This window comes from Thermobia domestica, chromosome 4, assembly GCF_964235325.1.
Source record: "Thermobia domestica chromosome 4, izTheDome1.hap1.1, whole genome shotgun sequence".
In the NCBI taxonomy this organism is placed as follows: Eukaryota; Metazoa; Arthropoda; class Insecta; order Zygentoma; family Lepismatidae; genus Thermobia; species Thermobia domestica.
Window position 1 is genome coordinate 9,003,758 of NC_137457.1, and position 25,110 is coordinate 9,028,867.

The following is a 25,110-nucleotide window of genomic DNA, read 5'->3' on the forward strand; positions in this document are numbered from 1 at the left end:
CGATTGCTGTTGGAACACATGAAGTTGTATACTGTTATGATCCCACCCATACCGTTTGATAAAGCCTCCTTCACTTTTGAGTCTCTCAACAACATTATAGTTGTAACGTGTTCCTGGTACCCTCCAAACAAATAAACGGTATGAATCACTCACTAAGCTACTCGTGCTCGTCACTGAAGAGTACACTATTCTACTGTTCTGGTGTTCACTTACTGAAATATACACCACTCTATGCGTTCGTACCTCACACTGCTCATGTGTGAGGGAAATGAACCTGACGGATAGGCGTACAAACAATGCACATTCATGCAAGCACCGGTATACAGTTTGTCTTGATAAGTGGGGTCCTGAGCAGATGGAAGACAGATCTAGTCCTTGCTGTACTTATTAGTCTTCATTGCACATTTAAGACCAGATAACAATCCCCACGGGACTTTGTTGAAAATCGACGATCTCCGTCATAATGACTTTGAATGTTTTCACCAGCCGGAAAATAATTCTATAATAATGACATGATACTGTGAAGAATATTCAAGTAGCGAATGACACCTTCTTGACTTTGCCTCATTTCTAATCTAAGACGGTCAGAGTACGCATTTCATTATTTATAGTGTTCTCTAGCCCATGGTGTGCTGCTATGATACGTTTACCTTGACTGGAATGGACTAAATATATAAAACAGAACGCAACGATCACGTTTCTTCTCCCATTACAGTTTTCTTCATGTTATCGCAGTTACAGAGACCACCTGTGACTCCAAATGGGGTGGCAACTACGTCATTTGAGACGGAAGTGACAGCCCTTTGTCTAGCATTCAGAGGACAAACAAGAAAGTTGCCTTTCGAGTCTAATATTCCTTTACGTTTTAGACGAGTGTATTTTTGAATAAATACGTTTGTAATTAATCGTGTCTTTAGTCGAATATTGAACAAAAATCATTCCACTCTTCTATCATTGTATAGTTCAATCTAAAAGTAAAGGTTCACTACTGAGTAGTTAATAGTCTTTGGAAGAAAATGCTAAATGACACAGCTATTAGTATCAGTTAGAAGAGGTATTTCATAAATTCTCAATTAAGACACAAATAGAGAATGCGAATTCGGTCACTAGTAAAAAAATATAATATTAAATTTTCTAAACAAAAAGGAAAGAAACTCTTCGGTTTAAACTTGTAAAATTCCTTCTTTAAGCTAAATGAGAGGAATAGTTAGCGAAACTAAATTAGCATGAAATTGTAAGTAGTATGGCAATGTAAGGATAATGCAAAAATCACGAGATAACCCAAAGATACTATGTTTTTCTTCACGAACTCAGATATCGAATCCAAAGACCTTTTCGCACCAAAATAGTGAATCTACCACTATAACTCCGTAATCTTTTTTTTTTTTACGTATCAGGTAACGACGCTCGGTGACAGAGGCATAATAACACTGGAGCTAAGAGCTCTTACTTACTTTCACAGCGCATTCATGTGTCATCGTCATCATAGGTATTCTGCCATTATTGGCAGGTCACTGTCTGCAACTGAGACACTTCTATGCTCCACGGCCTTCAACTAACCTCTTCGTCTTCTCGTACGATTTCTCTGTTTTAATATCGTCCCTTAATTGCAGTCTTCTTCGCCCTCTCCCTCTCTTTCCTGCAACCATATTCTCTGAAACGTCGTTATGATACAGTTCCTTCTTAGCCAATGTCCTAACTAGTTTTTCTTCCTGTTTTTAATAATATCTAAAATTGTTCTTTGCTCCTCCACCATTTCTAACACCCTGTCATTTATTTTCGGCTCGATCCAGCTATTTTTCCAATCTTTTCCACACGTACATTTCAAAAGCTTCCAGTTGTTTTTAATCCTTTTTTGGTTATTTTCATATTTCTGATCCATATAGCACAATACTCCAAATGTATAATTTTATGAACCTTTTTTTTAGAACTTTCTATTTACGGTCCTACAAAATAGTTTTTTTCATGTGTAGCTGTTCTTTGAAAGAAATTCCAACAATCTTCTGGTAGTATGAAATCAACTGCCTTATGGTTGTTCAGCTCAAATTAATTTTGCATAGTTTGAATAAAGATCTGGTATAGAAGTTATATCTAAATATTTCTAAATTATTATAGATTTCTTAAATTATAATATTGCATAGATTCATTACAGAACTGATTTCTCTTAAAGAAAATGTATATTTATTTATTAATACAAAGAGAGTTATTTCGATTATTTTTTCATATTATTTTATATGAATTGCTGGAAGGGAAAATTGGGAAACATAACATTCTTTTATTATATTTTAAAGTAAATATTAAAACTTTTGCCATTACAAATTTATTTTCGTCAAAGAAACAACTTACATGGTATACAATAAAAGACAAATGCTGACCAAAGCATATATTAACTAAAAATTAATAGCGTAAATAATAAAATTAACTAATAAATAATAATTAATAAGCACTATTGTTAATTAGTTACTATATGCTTTGGTCAGAATTTATCTTTTATTGTATATAAGAAGTTCCAAAGCAAAAATCAGTGGTATTCAGACTTACATGGTCTTACAAAATGTGTCACAAAATTTTGGGCACATATTCCTCACAGCAGAATAAGAAAAAAAGTTGACATGGACCAGCGCTCAAAAGTGGATAGTTTCGGATTTTTAGGGTGCCAAAAACATGAAACAAATAAATTTTAAAAGTTCATGGCCCCAGCACTATGAGACCTATCGTAGTCGGATCAAGGCGTTACTGAGTAACTGATATGTCAGCTATTCTAATATCCATGTTTAAAAATGCTCCAGTACTTGAGCACCAATTTCTGCAGAAATTGATGGATAGTGATCACGTACTTCCAAACAGTCTCTCTAAAAATGACCGTACCGGAGGTTATGAAAGATGGATATTTGGATAGTCTCTCTGGGTATGAACATAGTGTACATATAGTTCAAAGGTAACTTTCTTTTTAATAATAAATGTAGTACAAAGTAATAGATCACTTCTTTCATCTACAAGATATTTTACAAATATTATAATTATTGTTTTTAACTGAAGCTAACTATTTTGCCAACAAACAATACTATATCTCTTAATTGATAGGCTATTTAAGTATGTCTTGTAGCAGAAAGGGAATTAAAATAAAATAGGTCCCTTATGGAGTATTTTCTGGCATGAACGTAATTCTAGTAAATAGGACAATTTAGAGAAACCATCGCATTCAACCTCGTCTCCACATCATATTTACGTTATCCTCCTAATATTCTTCTTACTGTACGAAAAAATAATCTTTTCAATTATTTTCCAACCAAAAAAATATGTTTCTTGTATTCTCATATGAGAAAAAGGTATCCGCATTTCATACGCCTATTATCCCATTCCAAAGCTCACAATTATTGAAACATTCAATAAACTATGAACTTCTTCAACAACTAGTGTATTTGTCCAACGAGTATTGTGTTTATCACATTTATATACCCCAATATTATTTATTTCGTATGGCATTTTGGAACTCATAGTTATCGTGAAGTTGCTCATAGAGGAACTTAATCCAACAATCAGTATATTCGTCGAATCAGTATTAAGTTAATTCCATTTTACACACACCAATATTATTTATTGCGTATGGCATTCAGGAAATCATAGCTATCGTGAAGTTCTGCATACTGTAATTTTATCCAACAATTTATTTATTAGTTAAAATAGTATTAAGTTTATCCATTTTAGACACCGGAATTTTATTTATTTCGTATTGCATTCAGAAATTCATACATATCATAAAGTTATGCATAGTGTAACTTCCTCCAACCAATAGTTTATTTGCCCAATTAGTATTGTGTTTTTCAATTCCAAAAACAATATTATTTATTTAGTATGGCATTTAGGAACTCATAGTTATCTTGAAGTTTTCCGTACAGTAACTTATTCCAACAATCAGTATATTTATCCAGGTAGTATTGAGTTCATCCCATTTTAGACTTCCCAATATTATTTATTTCGTATGGTATTCAGGAACTCATGCCTATCGTAAAGTTCTGCATAGTGTAATTTCCTCCAACAATTAGTTTGTTTGTCCAGATAGTATTGTCTTTTTCAATTCTAGAAACCCCGATATTATTTATTTCGTATGTCACTTAGGAAGTCATAGCTATCGTGAAGTTCTCCACAGAGTAACTCAATCCAACAATCAGTATATTGGTCAATTAGTATTGAGTTCATTTTATTTTAGACACCACAATATTATTTACTTTGTATGGCATTTAGTAACTCATATCTATCGTGAAGTTCTGCATACTGTAACTTTCTCCAACAATTTGTTTATTTGTTAAGATAGTATAACGTTTGTCCATATCAGATACTCCAATATTATTTTTTTTCGTATGGAATTCAAGAATTCACACCTATCGAAAAGTTTCGCATAGTGTAAATTCCTCCAACAATCATTTTCTTTGTCCAGCTAGTATTGTGTTTATCCATTTTAGACACCCCGATAATATTTATTTCGTATGGCATTCAGAAGTTTATAGCTATCATAAAGTTCAACATAGTGTAACTTCCTCAAACAGTTTATTTATTAAAATATTATTATATTTATCCATTTTAGACACTCTAGTATTATTTATTTCATATGGTATTCATCCTAACAACACAAGATGTGCTAGGCATGTGCCATTTAGATGTCCCAGCTAGTTTTTAGGTACCCGACACTTGGCAATATGATATTCATGTGCTAAGTATATACTTCAGCTACCTACAGTTTCAGGTACTTGTTATACCTAATTGATATTTGCAACTATATACCACAAATGTTGCATTTATACACCTGGCTCAGTTTCGCACTCTAAGAGTCATTTGTTTTTATATCGTCACTTGGGACATATATCTGTCATGTTCTGGGTACATCCTTTAGATATTGTCCGCAGCAAAACACCTGCAACATGAGCATGTAACTTTATTGTGAAACTACCCCTGACAGCGCAGGGAGTCAACATAACGTTCAAGTGTCATGAAACACTCCAGGAGAAACTTCGGCGTCCTCCCCTGTACACTTATTTTGGAGCATAAGACTTCGTCGTTTCACAATAAACTTGCATGCTCATGTTGGAGATTTTTTTGCTGCGGATTGTACAAACTGTTTCAGATACTCTAACAACACAAGATGTGCTTCGCATGCTACATTTAGGTATTCTAAATTCATCTCCCACATTTGATACAATTTGTTGTTTCTTTTTCTAAGCAATTGCGTACTAGAAGCAACAAACGCATCAACTTTATTAGATAGCAACTGTTGCCGATCATTTGAAAGTGAATATGGAAGAACCATGAAATAAGGTAAATAGATACTCGTCAATTTGTTATTAAATTACATGGCGAGTTGATTTTGTATGATCCCAAACGGTTATCGTCGAATATACGCGGTTAAAGGAGCACTCCTATTAGTCAAATTCAAAAGATCTCAATAATCTATCTCTCTACAAGGGGCATTGCTGTCATTGCCTCCGTGGCGAAGTCAGCAGAGCACGCGGCAAGTAATCCAAAGGTTAGTGGTTCGCGCCCACCTTGAAGTACACTTTTTTTACTTGTTTAAAGTGTTCTTAAGTCTCACCTTAATTTACTGTAAACACATTACTCATATAGAATATTTAACATATTTTTGGGGAGTGATTTTTTGGTTCATTGATGCTTACGATATGAGGAACATAACTAGAACATACTAGGCACGTTCCCTAGGTACATGTGCGTAGGGGTGGAGACTGTGACTATCACTTGCCATCCACGTGTTTTCTCAGAGGTACATAAAGCATATACTGGACACATTCCCATGTACCTGACGGAACATGATAGGCATATGCCTGCTATGTGATTGTGCCATTAGGGCAGGTGCTCACAGACGTGTGAAGATCCGCTTAGTGTAATTTCATTCAACAAGCAGTGTATTTGTCCAACTAGTGTTGTGTTGAACCTATTTTAGGCACTCTAATATTATTTATTTCGTACAGCATTCAGGAGCTCAAACAAAAATTGAAATTCTACATATTGTAGTTTTCTCCAACAATCAGTTTATTTGTTCAAATATAATTGTGTTGAATTTATTTACACACCCAAATTTTATTTATTTCGTGCCGTAATCAGGAGCTCACAGACCTGTGAAGATCCGCTTAGTATAACTTCTTCCAACAAGCAGTTTATTAGTACAACTGGTACTGTGTTGAACGCATTCTAGACACCGAATATTATTTATTTCGTATGGAATTCAGGAGCTGATAGCAAATGTGAATTTCCACATAATGTAATTTTGAAGAAAAACCAGTTTATTTGTCCAAATAGTATTGTGTTTAACCTTTTTTAGTCTCCACAGTATTATTTATTTGGTATGAGATTCAGAAGCACATAGATAATGTAAAATTCTTCATAGTGTAACTTCCTCAAACAATCAGTTTATTTATCCAACTAGTATTTTATTGAACCTATTTAAACACCCCAATACTATTTATTTCTTATGATATTCAGGGGCCCACAGACGTGTGAATTTCCGATTAGTGTAACTTTCTCCAACAACCAGTTGATTTGTCCAACTTGTATTGTGTTGAACCTATTTCTGACACCCCAGTATTAATTTCGTATGAGATTCAGGAGCTCATAGATAATGTAAAATTTTACATAGTGCAATTTTCTCCAACAGCCAGTCTATTTGTCCAACTAGTATTGTGTTGAATCTATTTACACACCCAAATATTATTTATTTCGTACTGTATTCAGGAGATCACATATGTGTGAAGATCCGTTTGGTGTAATTTCCTCCAAGAACCAATGTATTTGTCCAACTAGTATTGTGTTGGACCTGTTTTAGACACCCGAATGTTATTTATTTCGTACGGAATTCAGGAGCTGATATCAAATGTGAATTTCTACATAATGTAATTTCCAAGAACAACCAGTTTATTTGTCCAACTAGTATTTATTTGAACCTATTTAAACACCCAAATATTATTTATTTCGTACTGTATTCAGGAGCTCACGTACGTGTGAAATTCTGATTATTGTAACTTTCTCCAACAGCCAGTGTATTTGTCCAACTAGTATTGTGTTGAACCTATTTTAGACAGTGCAATATTATTTATTTCCTATCGTTCAGGAGTTCATCGATACTGTGAAGATCCGCTTAACGTAACTTCCTCAAACAATCAGTTTATTTATCCAACTGGTACTGTGTTGAAAATATTTTAGACATCCGAATATTCATTTCGTATGGAATTCAGGAGCTGATAACAAATGTGAAATACTACGTAGTGTAATTTCCTTCAATACCCAGTTTATTTGTTCAACTAGTATTGAGTTGAACCTATTTTGACACCGTAATATTATTTAGTTCCTATGGCATTCAGGAACTCATAGCAAATGTGAAATTCTACATAGTGTAATTTGGATCTTTAACCAGTCTATTAGTATCGTGATCTTTAACTAGTATCGTGTTGAACCTGTTTTAGACACAGCAATATTGTTTATTTCGTATGGCGTTCAGGAGCCCATAGCAAATGTGAAATTCTACGTAGTGTAATTTCCTCCAACAACCAGTTTGTTTGTCCAACTAGTATTGTGTTGAACCTTTTTTAGACACTGGAATTTTTCATGATCTCATAGTTAATATGAAGTTGTGTATAGTAGAACTTCCGCCAACTATTAGAAGCCCCGCAGAGCTCGTATTATTCTACCTTTGTTCCCATGATGATACCATGTGACATTAGTTAACACTCGGGTGGCAACGTCTGTGTAACCCTAATATCGGCCGCTTCCTCCTGACCAACTTAAAAGCAGTTGGCTATAGTAGCGCTTAAGAAACTATATGCATTGTACTTTGTAAAGCACAATTATTTCTACTAAATATAATTCAGTTGATACTGAGAAAAATGCTAATCCTATATGTGTAAGATGTGAGAGAGAAAAAGGGCAAGAACTAAAATTGGAAACTTTAAAATTATGTTACTAATAATTAGTAAACTAACTCTCTAATTATAAACTTACTCAAACTTAGCCGCAATAAAACTTTACCATAAATATGAAAGATAAACAATAAAGAAAATCATGCGTAATAAATGGTACAAATCCCGTCTAGTTGACTTAAATACCAAACATAAAGTAAATACTTAAGACTTAAGAATGTACTTACATGTTACCGGTATGTAAAGTGAAATTTCGTTACTGAAAACGTAAAATGAAGTTTTTCAAGTGTCCCAGCTTAACCTGACCCTAGGAACTACTAACAAAATGTCAGCAAGGCGCTAAACGATAGAGTCAAATCCTTTAATGTACAAAACATTTCCTAGACAACCGGTGATAATGGTAACGGTGCAACAGAAGGAAGTTCCATTCTCAATGCTTCATCACTAGCAACAGCTATTGGCGGTACAGATTCTTCAGGAAGAACTACTGATGAGAATACCTCATCATAAACAGAAACTAGTATTACTGAGGGTGTAGGAACCATGGAAGGAACGGCAGGTGCGAATGCTTCTGCAGTATCAGGAGCCACAGCTACTGGTGGCACTGGTTAACAAGGAGTGGAACTGACAACGAAACTGGTACTTCAGAAGCATGAACTACAGGTAACGGTAGTATAGAACCTATGCCTACAGGAAGCGTAGAATCAACAGAAACTACTATCGAAGGCAAACCAGCTGCACAATTAGGTGAGAAAGTTAACGGTAAATTGGGAATTGGTTTAGGGCCTGTTCATTTAGGATTAACAGTTGGTGCCAGTGAAGGAATCTCACCTAAACTCCCAGTCCTTGGATTAGTGAAATGAGCTTTAACTAACTCTTTATCTGGCGCTGACAATTACTCAAAAGTAAATATCACATCTCTTACATCACAAACTTTTCAACCCCCTTGTTGAATAAGAAACACGTTTATCACTTGTATTGTTACCTTTATTCGCGTGCTACATGTTTCTCAAACACACATAGGCTCACAAAAATCAATGCTGGTTACTTTTGACGCATCAAACTTTGGAAGATTTACAGGTTATCTTTAATACACTGCTCCACAAAACTTAAGCAACTCGAAGAAAGTGGCAGAAAATAAGACGACACGATCACTGCACCAAGTATAATGAACAAACAGACGGTCCAGATGCACAATCCAACACAAATGAAGACGAACAATACAGTTAGAATGTACAGAGTGATCAAAAAGTTCAGCACAACGATACCTCAACAGGTGAAGCTGGATTGTGCGAGGGCATAGGCAGTCAATATGGCGTGTGACCACCACGAACAGCTATACAGACACGACATCTGGCCTCCATGCTGCAAATCAGAGTGTTGATCAAGTCTTGAGGTAGATGGCGCCACTCCTCGAGGAGAGCTGTTTGCAGGTCAGGGAGAGTGCGTGCTGGTGGACTGCGCTGCGTTATTCGCCGCCCAAGAGCATCCCACACATGCTCGATGGGTTTCAAGTTCGGCGAATATGCAGACCATGCAATACGCGTAATGTCTTCGCTCTCCAGATACTCGAACACAAGATGTGCACCGTGTGGGTGGGCATTGTCATCCATGAACAGGAAGTCTTGGCCAAATGCTCCGCGGAAATTGCGTACATGTGTATTGAGAATTTCATTCCGGTACCGTTGTGCTGTCAAAGTGCCACGTTGCACAACATGGAGGTCCGTTTTCCCATCCAGCACAATTCCACCCCACACCATAATGAAACCACCGCCATAGGACGGTCGTTCAGCAATGAAGTTTGAATGATAGCGTGTTCTTGGCTCTCTCCATACTAAAGTCCGACCAGAATATGACGACAGGCTGATTCGAGTCATCGGAGAACATGACACGCGCCTACTGGTGTTCCCCCCATGCAACACGTTCCTGACACCATGTGTAACGCTCACGTTTGTGCTCCAGTTTCAATGGCACACACAGCACAGGCCTTCTTGCATACAGTCTTGCTCTATTAAGCCGCCGACGAACAGTTTCACGACTCACTCGTTGTCCTGTAGCCTGAAACAACTCATTGGCCAGTTGAGGGCATGAAGCTTGACGGTTACGTTTGGCAGAAATTGTGAGAAATCGGTCCTCGACTGCCGACGTCTTCTTCGGACGGCCTCCTCCATGACGTCTGCTGACTTCACCTCCATTTTGGAAGCGACTCCACAGCCTCGACATAACACTTTGTTCACGTTGAATTTCTGCGCCACTTCCACTTGCGATCGGCCCAATTCCAACCGCCCAATTATTCGTCCGCGGTCAAAGTCACTCAAATGTCGTCTACCAGCCATTGCAAGGTGTGTACCCCACACAAGAACCACAAACTCAATGCTTCGAGCCTCGGACACTATTGGGCTGTGGTGTATGCCTCATGGCATAAGTTGTTCATCGCGCTTGCAACGGTGCTGCTTATGCGATAGAGTGGGTGCTTGCCTTACCTGTGTGTCTCTGTGCATGGGCATGCCACTAACCAGTGTTGAATGGGCCCCACACGTCTCTTATACCACATTCTCTCGGGTTGCTTAAGTTTTGTGGAGCAGTGTACTTTGCATAAATACATATTTATGAAGAACAAATTTCTGTAAGCGATATCGTAGAGTACAAAGTAATATACCCGGCTTTTATGTTTACAAGTGTAGGGGTACTAGTGTAAAATCATTACAAGTGCTTTTAACGGATAAAATAAGTGAGTTCATTTGAAAGATAAGTGTATTAGAAAATATTTTCCACCGGTGGTGCATTTTTGCACAGTGTACGGAAGCAGTATTTTATGTTTAAAAGTGAAGTGCTTCTAGTATGAAACCATGACAAGTGCTATTGAAACTCATATAATCGCTAAAGCCCACTCGTTTCCACTACCTTCTCTTATGTGTAGTGACGACAGTATGCGTAGTATGCTTCACTGATGCGTCTTCTCCCTTCGCACGAACCCATTCGCGAGCTTCTTCGTGGCTAAGCGGGATAGGTTCCCACGGGAGCTCATGTGATTCGGATTCCACGTTAATCAGAAGGTCCCTTCTCATATAGCCTAGCTGTTGAAAGGAATTTAAACTTAAAATATACTCTACGTACTCACTCGGTAGCGCCTGGACACTCCATCTTTGCCCTGCTCTGACTCGTTTACATAGCATCAGTGGTTTTAGTGGCAACCTACCACAGGTTTTTTTGTTTTTGTACTGTAGTTTTTATGTATACACCCAAACGCATATACTTATAGGAAATCGTAAAAGAATAGTAATTTTTCAACAATTTTTTATGATAGACCCCTTGAATTTTAAATATGAAATTTAAGATATTTTAATGACGCCCAGTGCAAATCATTTAGAAGATAATAAGAAGGAAATTAGTGAAAGCGTTCTTTTTTCAAGAGTTATTTCGAGTGGTGCACGAAATGTAACTCTCACGAGAAAACTAATAAAAATTTTCTCATTTGTTATACCTTGAGAAATATTGACGTTCATTTATAATTTTAATAATACAAAAGAGTAATGTACATATTAACAACACTTAAAATTTTAAGCATTTACCGGCAAAAAATAAACTTAAGAACAGGTAGTAAATCTTACATAAATACACCAAAAAACGGATGTAGATATTATAAACACTTAAAATTTAGCATCAACCTTATGATAACTGGACACGTGTACCTCTGTCTTCGCCACGGAAGCGATTAAGAAAACATCCTGGGGATAAATCCTTGAGGTCTTTTAACTTGGACAATCAGAGTGCTCCATTAACCGTGTATATTCGGCGATAACCACTTGGGATGAGATAAATACTTTCGTCATGTATTTTTTTTTAACAAATTACGTGCGTCTATTTACTATATTTCAAAGTTCTCAGATATTGAATTCGTAATTATTGGCGACAGTTGCTGTCTAAATTCATACAATTTTTTAAGATTTTTCACTTATCGGAAGATTTTTCACTTCATTATTTGGTTTGGCTTGACCCTCGGAGCTCATTTCAGTAACAATTTCTCAGAAAAAAAAATAAATATATAATAATAACCGCAAGTACATGACCGGCGATATTTTGTGTTGGTCCCTTTACGATTCTCCGCCATGAATCAAAGGACCACAGAACAAAATGAAGTTCTCACTGTTATGCGGTGTTAACTTCAGCACCCTGACTCTAGAAATCTGTTTCGACTCGACGAAACCGTGCCGCCAGTGGCACATTAGCGGCAATCCTGCTACGCAAGCCTAACTCGACCATTGACATTTACCGCCAAGTGATCCAGTAGGTGTTGGCGATGTTCACAGTATGGGATCTATGCTATATTTTGGTTAACTATCTGTTTTCTTTAGTAAAAACTTGAAAATTACAAAATTCGTTATACATTTTAATTAGGTAATAGAAAATCTCCATTGTTAACATTTATTGATATAAACATTAGTATATAAAGTAACGAGGGGAAGTAATCAATTGACAGAAATGGAATTTTATTCAAAAACTAAAATATCAGTACACCTTTACAAACATATGTAACCAGACAGGAGGTCAACTTTCAGGATTCTAATAGAAAGTTACTGATATATGTAACTAGCTGTAAAAGACAGACACCACTTATTTAGATTTACCATCCAAAGACGGGTCGGTAAAAATATGATTTTACTGCTTGAATCTAAAAGAAAAGAAAAGATTCTTAATATACGAATTCTTAAAAACAAGAATTAATATTTCCATAAATTTTCTTCCCTCAATTTCAAATATTTAATTTTGAGTTTCACCTGTGTGATATCCTTCACGAACTACCTTTCATACATTTCAGTAGAATATAACAATATTTGTCTCCACATACACACACACAGGGCCGCGGTGGCTCAGTGGTACAGCGTTCACCTCTGGTGCTTGAGGTTCCGGGTTTGATCCCCGCCAATTGAACTTTGTGGTGGACAAACACCTTGTGCGTGGGTTTTCACGCCGTTTTCCCGTTTACTCCCACTTTCTTCATTCAACAATTTCATTCATTACTCATCTTCATCGTCTCCTTTAGCCTAACCGGCATAAGCGTGGGACGTAAAACTCAAAGATTTAATTTCATTTACACACACACACACACACACACACACACACACACACACACACATATATATATATATAGATAGATAGATAGATAGATAGATAGATCGATAGATATAGATATATAACGTTTTATATTCGCCTTTCTATGATGTATTGTATGAATTGGTAATTTTCGTAGTTTTATTAAATATTGATGTACCCGCAACATAAACACTTACTTCAGTGTAGCAACTGTACACTTCCTTAAAGTTTCCATTGTATGCGAATGAGGATTATTTTTAAATTCACTCAAAGACGCAACATTACTCATTGAGCAACATTCTTATGGCGTCACTGCAGTATTTCAATGTGACTCCATGCCAGTTTATCCCCAATTGAACATTATGAAAGTCGCACTAATTATTTCTTTAGTAAGCATTTTGCAAATAATATTTTTTTTTAAAAAATCTACTTATATTTTTATTAGTGGGTAGTTATTTACACTTCCATAGTTTCAGATTTCATTTAGTTCTACTATACTTCCTACTTTTTTGCTGAACGAAGAATACGTTTATTACCCAGAAGCATGTTATAGATATAGATTTTAATTATTTGCTTTAGCAAAATATCATCAATATTTCACTATTCATTCAAATATTCATGTGAATATCTGCGTTACATAGTGAACTATGGTATTGAAGATATTAGCAAACTTATTACACTGTACTTCAATATGAGATTAGAGAAAAGCTTGCGTTGTACTATGTTGTTCAATACCTACTTCCTTCAATATTTCTTGAGAATCTCGCTGATTTCTACGTGACGTTGTAAGCGTAATCTGCTCTTAAGTCTGGAGACAAGCTTAGGTTTTGAAGAATGAGCTAATTCAGAAATTTAGCATCCAAATGACAATTCTCGCTACTGTCACGTTTCTATATTAGATAGTTAGTCTGATGTCGGTAAACAGATTCATCTGTTTTGAGTTATCCACGCACAAATTAGTATATTGTTAAGACTATTACCTTAATTAACTCATTTTACAACTTTAAGCTCTGTTACTAATTTATGTATATTGAGTTCTATGTTAGTATTAGGTAACGAAGAAGGTTGTGTCGCTTTTTCACCCACCAGTTACAAACATTGATATGTCACCTAAGACGTACCAGAAAGATCAAAAATAGCCCCTGCCAACATTGACGAACTTCTGGTAACGTTCTGGAAGAATATGGATCCCATCACGGTAGAACTTGGTGGACTGGGAAGAGAAGAAGGTATCAAGTGCATTTTGCACCCCTACTAGGGTTTTGAAATGGCGTCCTTTAAGGTGATTATACAAGGAATGGAACAGGAGATCTTCGGACGATGCAATATTTGGACAGTATGGCGGATGCAATAGTGTTTCCCATCCAAGGCGTAGAATGGTGTCCCGGGTTTTCCAGCCATGTGTGGCTTAGCGTTGTCCAGTAAAAGGAGGACCTCTTTGTGATTCTAAAGTGCTGGCTCCAGAGTTTTCAGTTTTTCTTGAACACGGCTCAACCACTAAAAGTACACAATTGCATTCATGCTCTGACAAGCTGGTAGCAGTTCCCGATGCACGATGCCGCGAGCAATCAAGTAAACACACAGAAGGACCTTCTTCTGCTGCTGTAGTGGTTTTGAACTGTTTTGGAACCGGTTCATGGGATTCTAACTAATGACGGCGGCGCCATGGAGCTTCGTACAGGACCCTCTTCTCATCACATGTCAACACCTTGTCCGGAAATGTTCTTTCCTCAGACGAGACAACAAAGAAAGACAAGAGTTTGCTCGCATTGCCTTCTGGCCTGGAGTGAAATCATGCGGAAGCATTGACCCATCTTGTAGTGCTTCTCAAGTAGATGGAGGGGCCGCCGAATGGTCTCTCCACTCACGCTTAATTGTGGTCCCAGTTCCTCACATGACTGTCTACTGTTCGCCTCAATTGCTGCCTGAAAATCTTCATTTAGTACATGTGTCGGTTTTCCGGCATGTGGTACGTCTTCGAGTGTTTCGTTATCGTTCTTAAACTTGTTAAACCATCACTGCACTGGCCTGGCATATCTTCTGCCCTGCTGCAGCTGTCCGGTTTGAACTCGTACAGCAATCACGTCCTTATGGTGATCCGATGTTCTTTCTGTGTAGGTTCTATGTTCACTCTTTACTTACGCAAGTTCACGGTGTAACTGAACCACCACAACTAGGTAGTATGTTGGATATACCTATACCAACAACTGAGCTTTGCCTTATCTCCATTTGCACTGAGAAAACTCGTTCTTCGGACAGCGGTATATTCTACAAATATACGTTATAATCTTGCTTACTACAGAAATCAGTATGGAGCAAACGTTATCCGTATGCTTTACAGGCATTGCCCTTGGATGTTACATCATGCCGTTGCAGGATGTCTGACATCTAACAGTTTTCTGTATATCACATGCATATACTTATGTTACATTCCTCAGCTGTATCTGATATCTGTCCATTTTTGTGTGAGATCTTGACCGCCTATATTGTTTCATACGAAAAGTACGTACAGATGGAACACTTATACTGAAAATATTATAAAACATGCGTTTTCAGTTATACGTCTGCTGTACGTTAAGTCCAAAAACTACAGGAATTACTTATATAACCTATCTTTTTAACTAAGCCACCTACATTTTTTTCTCAGTGTGCATTCAACACATGATGTGAGAACCAATTAAACACAGACCTCCAGAAACAGCAACACAGCTTTCTTGGTTTCGTTTATACTAAGTAGGTTATAGTTTTAGTTACATTTTAATTTCGCACTTAGCAACTGCAAGCTAACAAGTACTTAGATATTGCATAAAATAAGTTACTTATATTTTAATTTTGCACTTGCAATACACAGCAAGAGTCAAAATTTATAGATATTTGTATAGAAAAAATACTTGTAAATGGTATCTGAAATTTTCCCATGTAATTCTCTGCTGGGAAATTCTTGTGGCATTACGCCATCTTTTGGCTTTACTTTATTCCAAATTATCATTGCTGGTTTATACTTTTGCTCTTAAGCTTACTTGACAACCAACCTTTAATTAAAATATATTTAAGGTAATCGTTCCAGCTATGAAACTATTAAGGTTTCACAAGCCTACCCTATTGTAAAGTACCCAAAATCCTCACATATATTTCGTAAATTTATTTTGTTTATTGTAAAACAAGGAAGCAATATTCAAACTGTTTAGGAAAATAAAAACAGATAACGTAGGCATCACACCACAATAATAGGAAGTTTTTCTATACGGAAATAACAAATAAGGCATTTCATAAAGATACCTGAGCTAAGCTCTACACTACAACCAGGAAGCACCTGAATCCCGGAAAGGGGTTGTGCTGGTTGAGGACGGAGAGTAGACTGGGGAGTTGGAATTAAGATCGCATAATGAAAAGACATCGATTGGAGATTACCAAAGCTGAACTACCTGTGAGTATTACATCTATTTATGATGTTGGATAGTCATAATAGTTAAGGTTCTGTGCCATTACGATTTAGTTGATTTTTATAGTTAAAACCGTTTCGAGTCCCGATAGCTTGTGGTGTGATGTCGATAATATCCAAAAGAAATTGATTATTTCATTTCTTATCCTAATAAGATTAGTTAAATTCATCCTTGAGTTGTCTAAATACACGATGTTACAAATTTCAGGTGAGCTACGCTCTGCCCCCAAGTATAAAAAGTTTCTAAGACATTAAGTCATTCCAGTTAGAAATTTGTAGCACACGTTATGGTGGAAGCATCCGGTTTTATCCATTTATTGGTAAAATTAAGATTCCGGACAACATTAATTAGATTATGGTCATTTACAACATATGTTTCTATTTCGGAGCTTTCACTAATTTTATAAGCCATTCAAGTTACATTAAATTAGATACACCATGCTTGATTCCGGTGCCTCATACACACGGGAATGAAGCGTATCACGCCTAGTTTAAATTATTTAAAAGATAACATCAGCTTGTTAGTTGAGTAAAAGGAGATTCATTTTCTTTTCTTTCTCTCTCTCTCTCTCTCTCTTGCTCATAATATGCTGAAATTACAGACGTGAGTTGTTGTAATGCTATATAGTCTTACAAGATTCATTTCCTTGTGTTACTAAGGAAAAGGACAATACACCAAGATTCTTGTTGTCATATAAGAATTAGGTGCATTTAAAAAGTAATGGTCAGTGTATTTTTCTTAGGTTGCAAAATTAGTCACAATGCGAAATTTTATTCTCTGTTCGTATGTAGGATATGAGTAATACTTCCAGCAGTGATGCAGAACATTCAGACGAACCATTTAGAACGTTAACATACAAAAAGATCCCAACAAAAGTAAAAATCTCTCCACTAAAATGGAAATACACTAAGTCTAAGACAATGCAGGGACAACACAGTGAAGGCCAGGGAGCTCAAAATCCTATTGTTAATGTGTACAATTCTCATTATCCTGTTCCGAAATTTAAACCACACAAAATCACGATACAGCAGTTCTTTGCTGAATATGATGATTGTGTACGGTTAAATAATTGGACTGATAAGATAGCAAAACAAATGATAATCATCGCGTTTCGAGGGAAACTAAAAGAATTGCGAACATTGTTAAAGAGAAAGAACATTACAGATGAAACATCCTATGCGAATTGTAAAGCTGAGATAATTAAGTATTTCAAGAATGCTAGAGATAGTTTAGATTTTTCTCTACCGTACAGAATATGATTCAGAACAAAAAAACATGAACCCATTCAGTCGTTTGTTTATGATATTTTATCCATGATAGATAAACATGCTCCGACTTTGACAGAAGAGCAGATCATCTCAATCATTACAGCAGGGTTAAAACCGTACTATATACAACACCTAGGTTACGAGTCTTTTGACACTTTAGATGCGTTTATCCAGGCTCTTTATACGTTAGAAGCAAATCAATGTAAAATAAGAGATAGTTAAAAGAGATAAATAGATGCACGTATTAAGAAAGCATATAAGAAATGTAGAAAAGGGAAGTGTAGATGTTCGTCATCTGATTCTGAATCAGAATCTACGGTTACTGACAGTTCTTCGTCCGACTCTGAGGACAGGAAAAGTAAAAAGAAAGCAATAGAGAATTAGTGGAGAAACAACAACACCGAGCTGAACACTCGGAAACTCAGAACACACACACACCTTCATCATCATCTCAAAGTATTGAGGTTACATCTTACATTAACCAGTTACAAAAATAAATAGAAAAATTGTCGCTGAGAATTGAAGGCGGTTCTTCAGATTCGCAAAAGTCAAATACTAACTGTGGGCAAAATATTTCGCAATCCCATCAAAATAAATAATTTTCGAGGTAGTAAGAGTGGCAATTTTAAGAATAATCAGGGTAGAAGCAATACTCAATACAATTTTAGAGGGAAAAATAACAATTTTCGAGGCCGTGGTGGTCGTGGAAATTTTAGATCAGGACAGCAAATTATCATAACAACTAGTGTTGTTGTCACCATACTAATTGTCTCATGTACAACAGATGCCTAGTTTTAACGAAATGGAGGGTGTACATCACATACAAAGTAATGGTACGACATATTATGTTCCTATACAAAACCCTTCCTAAATGAATCAAGTACAGGGGACTCATAATTTAAACTGACAACGTCTGTACATGCAGATGGTGGATATACACATAACAAGAAAAAGGGCCAGCCCGTAGAGAATAATAACAGTGTACACCGTCAATACAAACAAAAGAATGTTCAGGGAGAAGAGATACAGACACCATTAGAAATTGAAGAGGACATGGTTCGATTTACAATCTAACTTAGAAAGAAACCATTAAAAATAATTGCAGATACGGCAAGTACAGTATCAATTTTAGATAAAACATTGCTATCTCCTAAAACTAAATTGCCACAGAAAATTACGAAAGTTGTTGGTGTTTCATGTGAACCTATAGAGCTGAAACACAGAGCCATAATTAAATTTCTAATCAACGGTCGATCCTTTCATCACAGGTTCAGAATAGTGGAAAATTTTGGTCCGAAAGCTCTTTTAGGAAATGATTTCTTTATTTTTCATAACGCCCGTGTTGATTACCTAAATAACGCGCTATCTTTGTTTAGATATGGAAAGCCTCCTCGTAACACACAACAACAGAGTAATAGATGTCATCAGATTTCAGAGCCAAAATTTTGTTTATTGGCAGAGGCATATGATTCAAAGTTTGTTATTCATAACAGGACGTATCTCCCTCCAAGAACAAGAGTAATTGTTCCACTTAAATGTATTAATTCGAAATCAGATCAAGAAGTGATTTTAGAGCCAGACATTTCTATAATTGAGAAACTAGGAATTTTAGTGCCTCGAGCTATTTTAAATAAAAACGAACCTGTAGTTGAAGTTATTAAGCCTTTAGTCACAAAGTTGTTCTTCATAAGAATTTTGTAATCGGAAAAGCGGAAGATGTTCACATTGAAGAGTCAAATCAATGTTGCCAGTCAATATGAATCATACGAAAATTATGTGGATGAGGAATTATTACGGAACGCTCTGACACCGTATGATCAAAACCAACTTTTGTGCTTGTATTCTGACGGGTCAAGAACCGTAATTTCTTCAATTTTGCTGTTGACAGATGATGAAAATTCAGGTGAATGGTATGTTATCTCATACTACTCTCGTTTATTAACAGAACAGGGAAAATTGAGTGATTTATTAATTGAACTTCTAGAAATTATAGCTTCATTTCGAGCAGTCCGCTACTTTCTGCTTGGAAGGCATTTTTATTTGAAGACAGATTCTAGAGCTATAACATTCCTGAAGACTAGTAAGAATTTGTCATCAAAACTTTTGAAATGGTATTTTTATATATCAGACTATCAATTCACGCCAATACATGTAAAACGTAAGCTCAATATAGCTGACGGACTTAGCCGTTACACACTACTTCCCGTACAGCCGGTAGATCTTTCAGCAGAAAATATCGATCAGTACAAATGTTTAGTGAATTTCACAGAGCCACAGGATATAGGCCGCTATCAAAGAGAGGACACATTCTTTGGAGACATTTATAAATATTTAGAAACTTGAGAAGTTTCATCAAACATCAATGCAGTACGAATTTCGAAATGCTATGAATTAGTAGATGGAAAACTTTACAGAATACATAAGTTCGCAAACGTAGCCAAACGTTTACTAAGTATTCCCTTTAAGTTACAAAACAAAGTGTTTGATATGATTCATAAGTTACCGTTAACCTCTGCTCATCAAGGTCAAACGAGAACATATAACTATGCATTTCATAGAATTTATTTTCCATACATGAAAATGTTCATTAGAAAGAAGGTTAGAAGTTGCCCACCCTGTTGCACTGCCCTGCCTTAACTGGTCAAAATGTCAATACAACCTACATCAGAAAATATATGGCCACAGTGAGAGACTCTGCAACAATTCGTTTAACTTCAATACCTTGCACTTTTAAACGTGTTTTTCTGTTTTGTTATTGTCACAACTTAACGGATTTAGAAGAGTGGCCATATATTTTCTGATGTAGATTGTATTGACATTTTGACCAGTTGCCCGTTTGCACAGGGTCATCATAGAGAGTTAAGATTTGTTCTATCTTCTTTTATTTATGTGATACTCTTAGATCCTTAGGGTATTACCACGCAAACGACCAACCTACAAGAAAAGAAGCATGTCTTGATAATGTCATAACGAATGTAAATAAAATTAACATATCCTGTGGCACTATAGAACCATCTTTGTCAGATCACAGTGGTCTCTGGCTCATAATGTCTAAAATTGATAGGGGTGAATCGATTACGAATGAAATAAGTTATAGATCTTTAGGTAATAAAAACATTTCAATGTTAAGGTCTGCTTTAAGTGAAATTAACTTAGGCGAAAAGATACTAGGATGTAATGACGTATCAGCTGCCTGGAATAGTTTTGTAATTATAATTAATAAGTGGGTTAACCATTGCTGTCCAAGAATATTTAGAAAAGTTAATTATGGTAAAAAACAAAATAAGAATCCACTAAATTGGTACACTCCAAACCTAGCTAAACTAAGGGAAACCATTATTAATCTACATTATAGGGCTAAGAATGGTGATGTGAGAGATAAAGAGAGATACCTTAGGGAAAAGAGAATCTACAGGAAAGAATTACGCCAAGCAAAAATTAAGGCTAATGATGCTTTCATATCAAATGCTAGCAATAAATGCAAAGCTGCTTGGTCTGTAATAAAAAACGAAATAAGTAGTGGAACTGTAAATGAACCAGTGGATATTACGCCTGACGAATTCAACAATTTCTTTGTAAATAACGCAAAACATGTAAGTAATAATGTCAGTGGTGATAAAGACCCAGCTATGCTAAATATGAGACAATCGGTGTCAGTGGTATTTAACTGGACGCAAGTTAGTATGGACGAAATATTAAAAATGGTGTTGATTATGAAAAACTCCCACTCCGAAGATTTCTATGGTATATCTACTGTAATACTGAAGCATATAATTGACATTATTCTCCATCCTTTAACGTACCTTGTAAACTGGACTTTTTGTGAAGGAATATTTCCTGATTGTCTCAAAATTAATATTACTGTGCCTGTATATAAAAAAGGTGAAAAAACAGACCCTAATAATTATAGACCGATCTCGCTAGTGCCAATTTTTTCTAAAATTATTGAACATTGCATTAAAGCCTAACTGTCTTTATATTTTGAACAAAATTTCTTAATTAACAATGCACAATTTGGATTTAGATCTGGACTTTCCACTATCAAAGCTGTAGAGTCTGTCGTCTCAGAAATAATTAATGGATTTGAATCTTGCTCCTATACTTGTGCCGCTCCTCTTGACTTAAGTAAAGCCTTCGATTCGGTACCACATGATATTTTAGTTACTAAATTACAGTCTTATGGAATAATAGGAATCGAACTTGGACTGCTAAAATCATACCTCAACAATCGTCGTCAAATCGTTAAAATTAAAAATACTAGATCTAATGAACTTAAAATTCTAACTGGTGTACCTCAAGGTTCGGTTTTGGGGCCTTTTCTCTTTATTATTTATATGAATGACTTGCCAAACTACTTACCGTGTAAATCCGTCCTTTATGCTGACGACACCACTCTAATAACAAATGATAAAAGTTTAAAGGTCCTGCAGCGTAAAAATATGGAAGCTGTAAAGATGTCTTCTCTTTGGTTTCAATCCAATGATCTAGTTTTAAATAATTCCAAAACAGAAATATTCTATTTCTATCTGAACAATCTTACCTACAACTTAAATAGCTCCGAATCAGTTAAGCTATTAGGAATACGTTTGGACGCCAAACTAAATTGGATAGCGCACACACAAGAACTATGTAAAAAGCTTACTAGGGTTCTGTATCTGTTGAGGAAGCTTAGAAGAAGTGTGGGACATGAACTAATGATAACATCATACTACGCTTTCTTTCATACCCACTTGCTATATGGGAATCTATTGTGGGGTAACTCTACTGGAGCTCATTCTATTTTCAAATGGCAAAAGAGAGCGGTTAGATGTATTGAAGGTTTACCAGACACAGTATCCTGTAGGGAACTGTTTAAAAAATATCGAATCATGACTGTACCATCTATATACGTTTACAACTGTTTAATGTTCGTAAAAGAGAACCCTGATTTGTTTACTGTACGTGGAAATATACATGAATATAATACTAGGTCTAAGTTTAGCATTGACACTCCACATGTTAGATTATGTAAGACACAACAAAGTTACAAATATAATGGTATAAAATTATTTAATTTGCTCCCTCAAACTACGCATGTAATGAATTTGACAGATTTCAGAAGATATATTAAAAATATGCTTATAGACTACTGCCTATATAGTTTGAAAGAGTTTGAGGAGTGCATGGTGATTAACTCCTAGCATAAGTTAGTGTAATAGTAATATGTATATTGTATTACTGAATATTGTAATATTCATTGTTATTATCACTATTATTATTATTTTTATATTTATTTCTTGTATATTATCTTCTATTATTATATGTATTAATTTTATTCCTGACGAAATCTATTACAACATGTAGTTGTTCAATGATTAATAAAGTATTCTATTCTATTCTATTCTATTTAACAATAGCTTTCATACAATATGCTACTTGACCCCCGGTTCTATTTGCCAATTTTGAGTTGAACCCCGCCTGGGACCCTGCGAGTGCCTCGGGGGAAACATTTTTTCATTCAAAAGGTGGTGGGCTCCCAACACTAATTTGATATGTATTCGCTGAGTTTCCTTACCTGACCGTTTCCGAAAAATCTGACCCGGAAGCTGACTTTGTAATGTATAGTATGGAGCTCAATTTCTAACTTTTCACGCTTATATCTCTGCAACGGTTGCGATCGAGGATGTATCACTTTTCGTGTTATGTTCTTTTGGGGCAAGGTATCCAACGACCATAGTCTCGACTCGAAGTCAGAGTTGCACTTGGATAGGTTCCCTCGTTAGATAGTAGACATACCGTAGAAGTTACCTATCATCACATAGTTACCTATAAATCTTTTATGTTTACAATGAGAAGTAGGAAACCAATTTTACTCGGATAAATTACAGAACCTTTCTTATCAACTATCGAATTTCACAGTGAACCCTAGTATGCCAATATGGGCTCATTTTGATACTCATATTACTTATAGCATTGGAATTATTTTTATACTAGTAGGATTTGTATTACTAATTCTTATTGTAGCTCTAGTTATTAAATTGTACAAGCTGAATAAGATAGTAACTGAACTAAATAATCATATTCACAGCCCTGAAAAAGATTAAAGAAATAAACAATGAAATATAATATTAAGTTATTGAAACGTGAGTAGGCTATGCATATAATTTGTACGAAGCAAATTTTCAAGAAGAGTCTATTTCACAGGAGAATAACTAGGCAACAGATGGAAAAGCATCCTTGAAAGAAACTAGCTAACTCAGGAAAAAAGAAAAATAAATATTTTATTATTATTAAAATTACGCTAAGCATATTTCAAAGAAGAATAACCAAGTAACAATTTCATTTTCTGAATCTTTTTTTTTTTTGGCCTTTCTAGGTACGCTCCACAATGCAATCATGTTATACTTTCGTCATCCCTATAATTACTATCCTAATAATTATTTTAATAATTTTGTCATTTATAATATAGAAACTATTCAAAATTGAATTAACCCCAAATAATGTTTCAAATTCACATATTCGATCTGTCAAGTATGTTTCTTCATTAGCAGATTCACACATAACCTAAGATTGTTCTTCGATACACATCTACGATGATACATTAAATGAATATCCAACAATTAAGCCTTCTACGCCTACTATAGTTCTTAATGTTAATGGTATGTCAATGATTTCTTCTAACTTCATGTTATTCAAGCATTAAAAAGAGACTTTTTTCACTACTTCTAAGTAATGGTGCAGACTTAACAGTTGTGCTTGTCCTAATATCTGTAAATGAATGTAATTACTACACGCATAAACAAAAGCACTAAATGATCACGCCTTCACAACAACATATAAAAATCATCAACAAAAGAACAACAGCAGCAGTAGCAGTTTCCCATAGACGCCTTATTTCCAATGTCAGATATCAATAATGGACCATGTGGACTGAGCAGCACAACAGAATCCTGATGAATCTATGCTTGCAGAGTATTAAATATTATTACCAGTTATCGAAGTGAAGACTTCAGTAATAATGACAATTACATACATATGACAGAATACATACCTCCAAGAAACATGTATTCCGGTATAGCAAGGAACAGACTACGAAAAACACAAACTCACACATAACTAGCGAAATAAACTGAAGTACAGTGTTTTGCTTCATTCAGAGTGCGAAGTGTTTTGTGACAATGTTTTTTTCTTTCTTACAGACAGGATGCAGTGAGATTAACCTACATTTATTCTAATATTACTTTGTCAGCAGAATACTCATGTAATACAAACAACATATATTCATGTTATTGGTGACGGACAATGCTGGTGGTGGAACTTACATAAATACATACGAGCCAAAAGAAAACTTTACATATACAAAGTGTTAGAAGATTAATGGACGAACTTAATTATTATTTTCCT

General features: G+C 35.6%; 1 protein-coding gene across 16 annotated transcripts in view; it reads left to right on the top strand.

The window, feature by feature from the left end:
* The window catches only part of LOC145683702 (uncharacterized), a 414,104-nt gene that overhangs the window by 254,202 nt on the left and 134,792 nt on the right, over window positions 1–25,110 (top strand). The gene's annotated exons all lie outside the window — the stretch shown is intronic.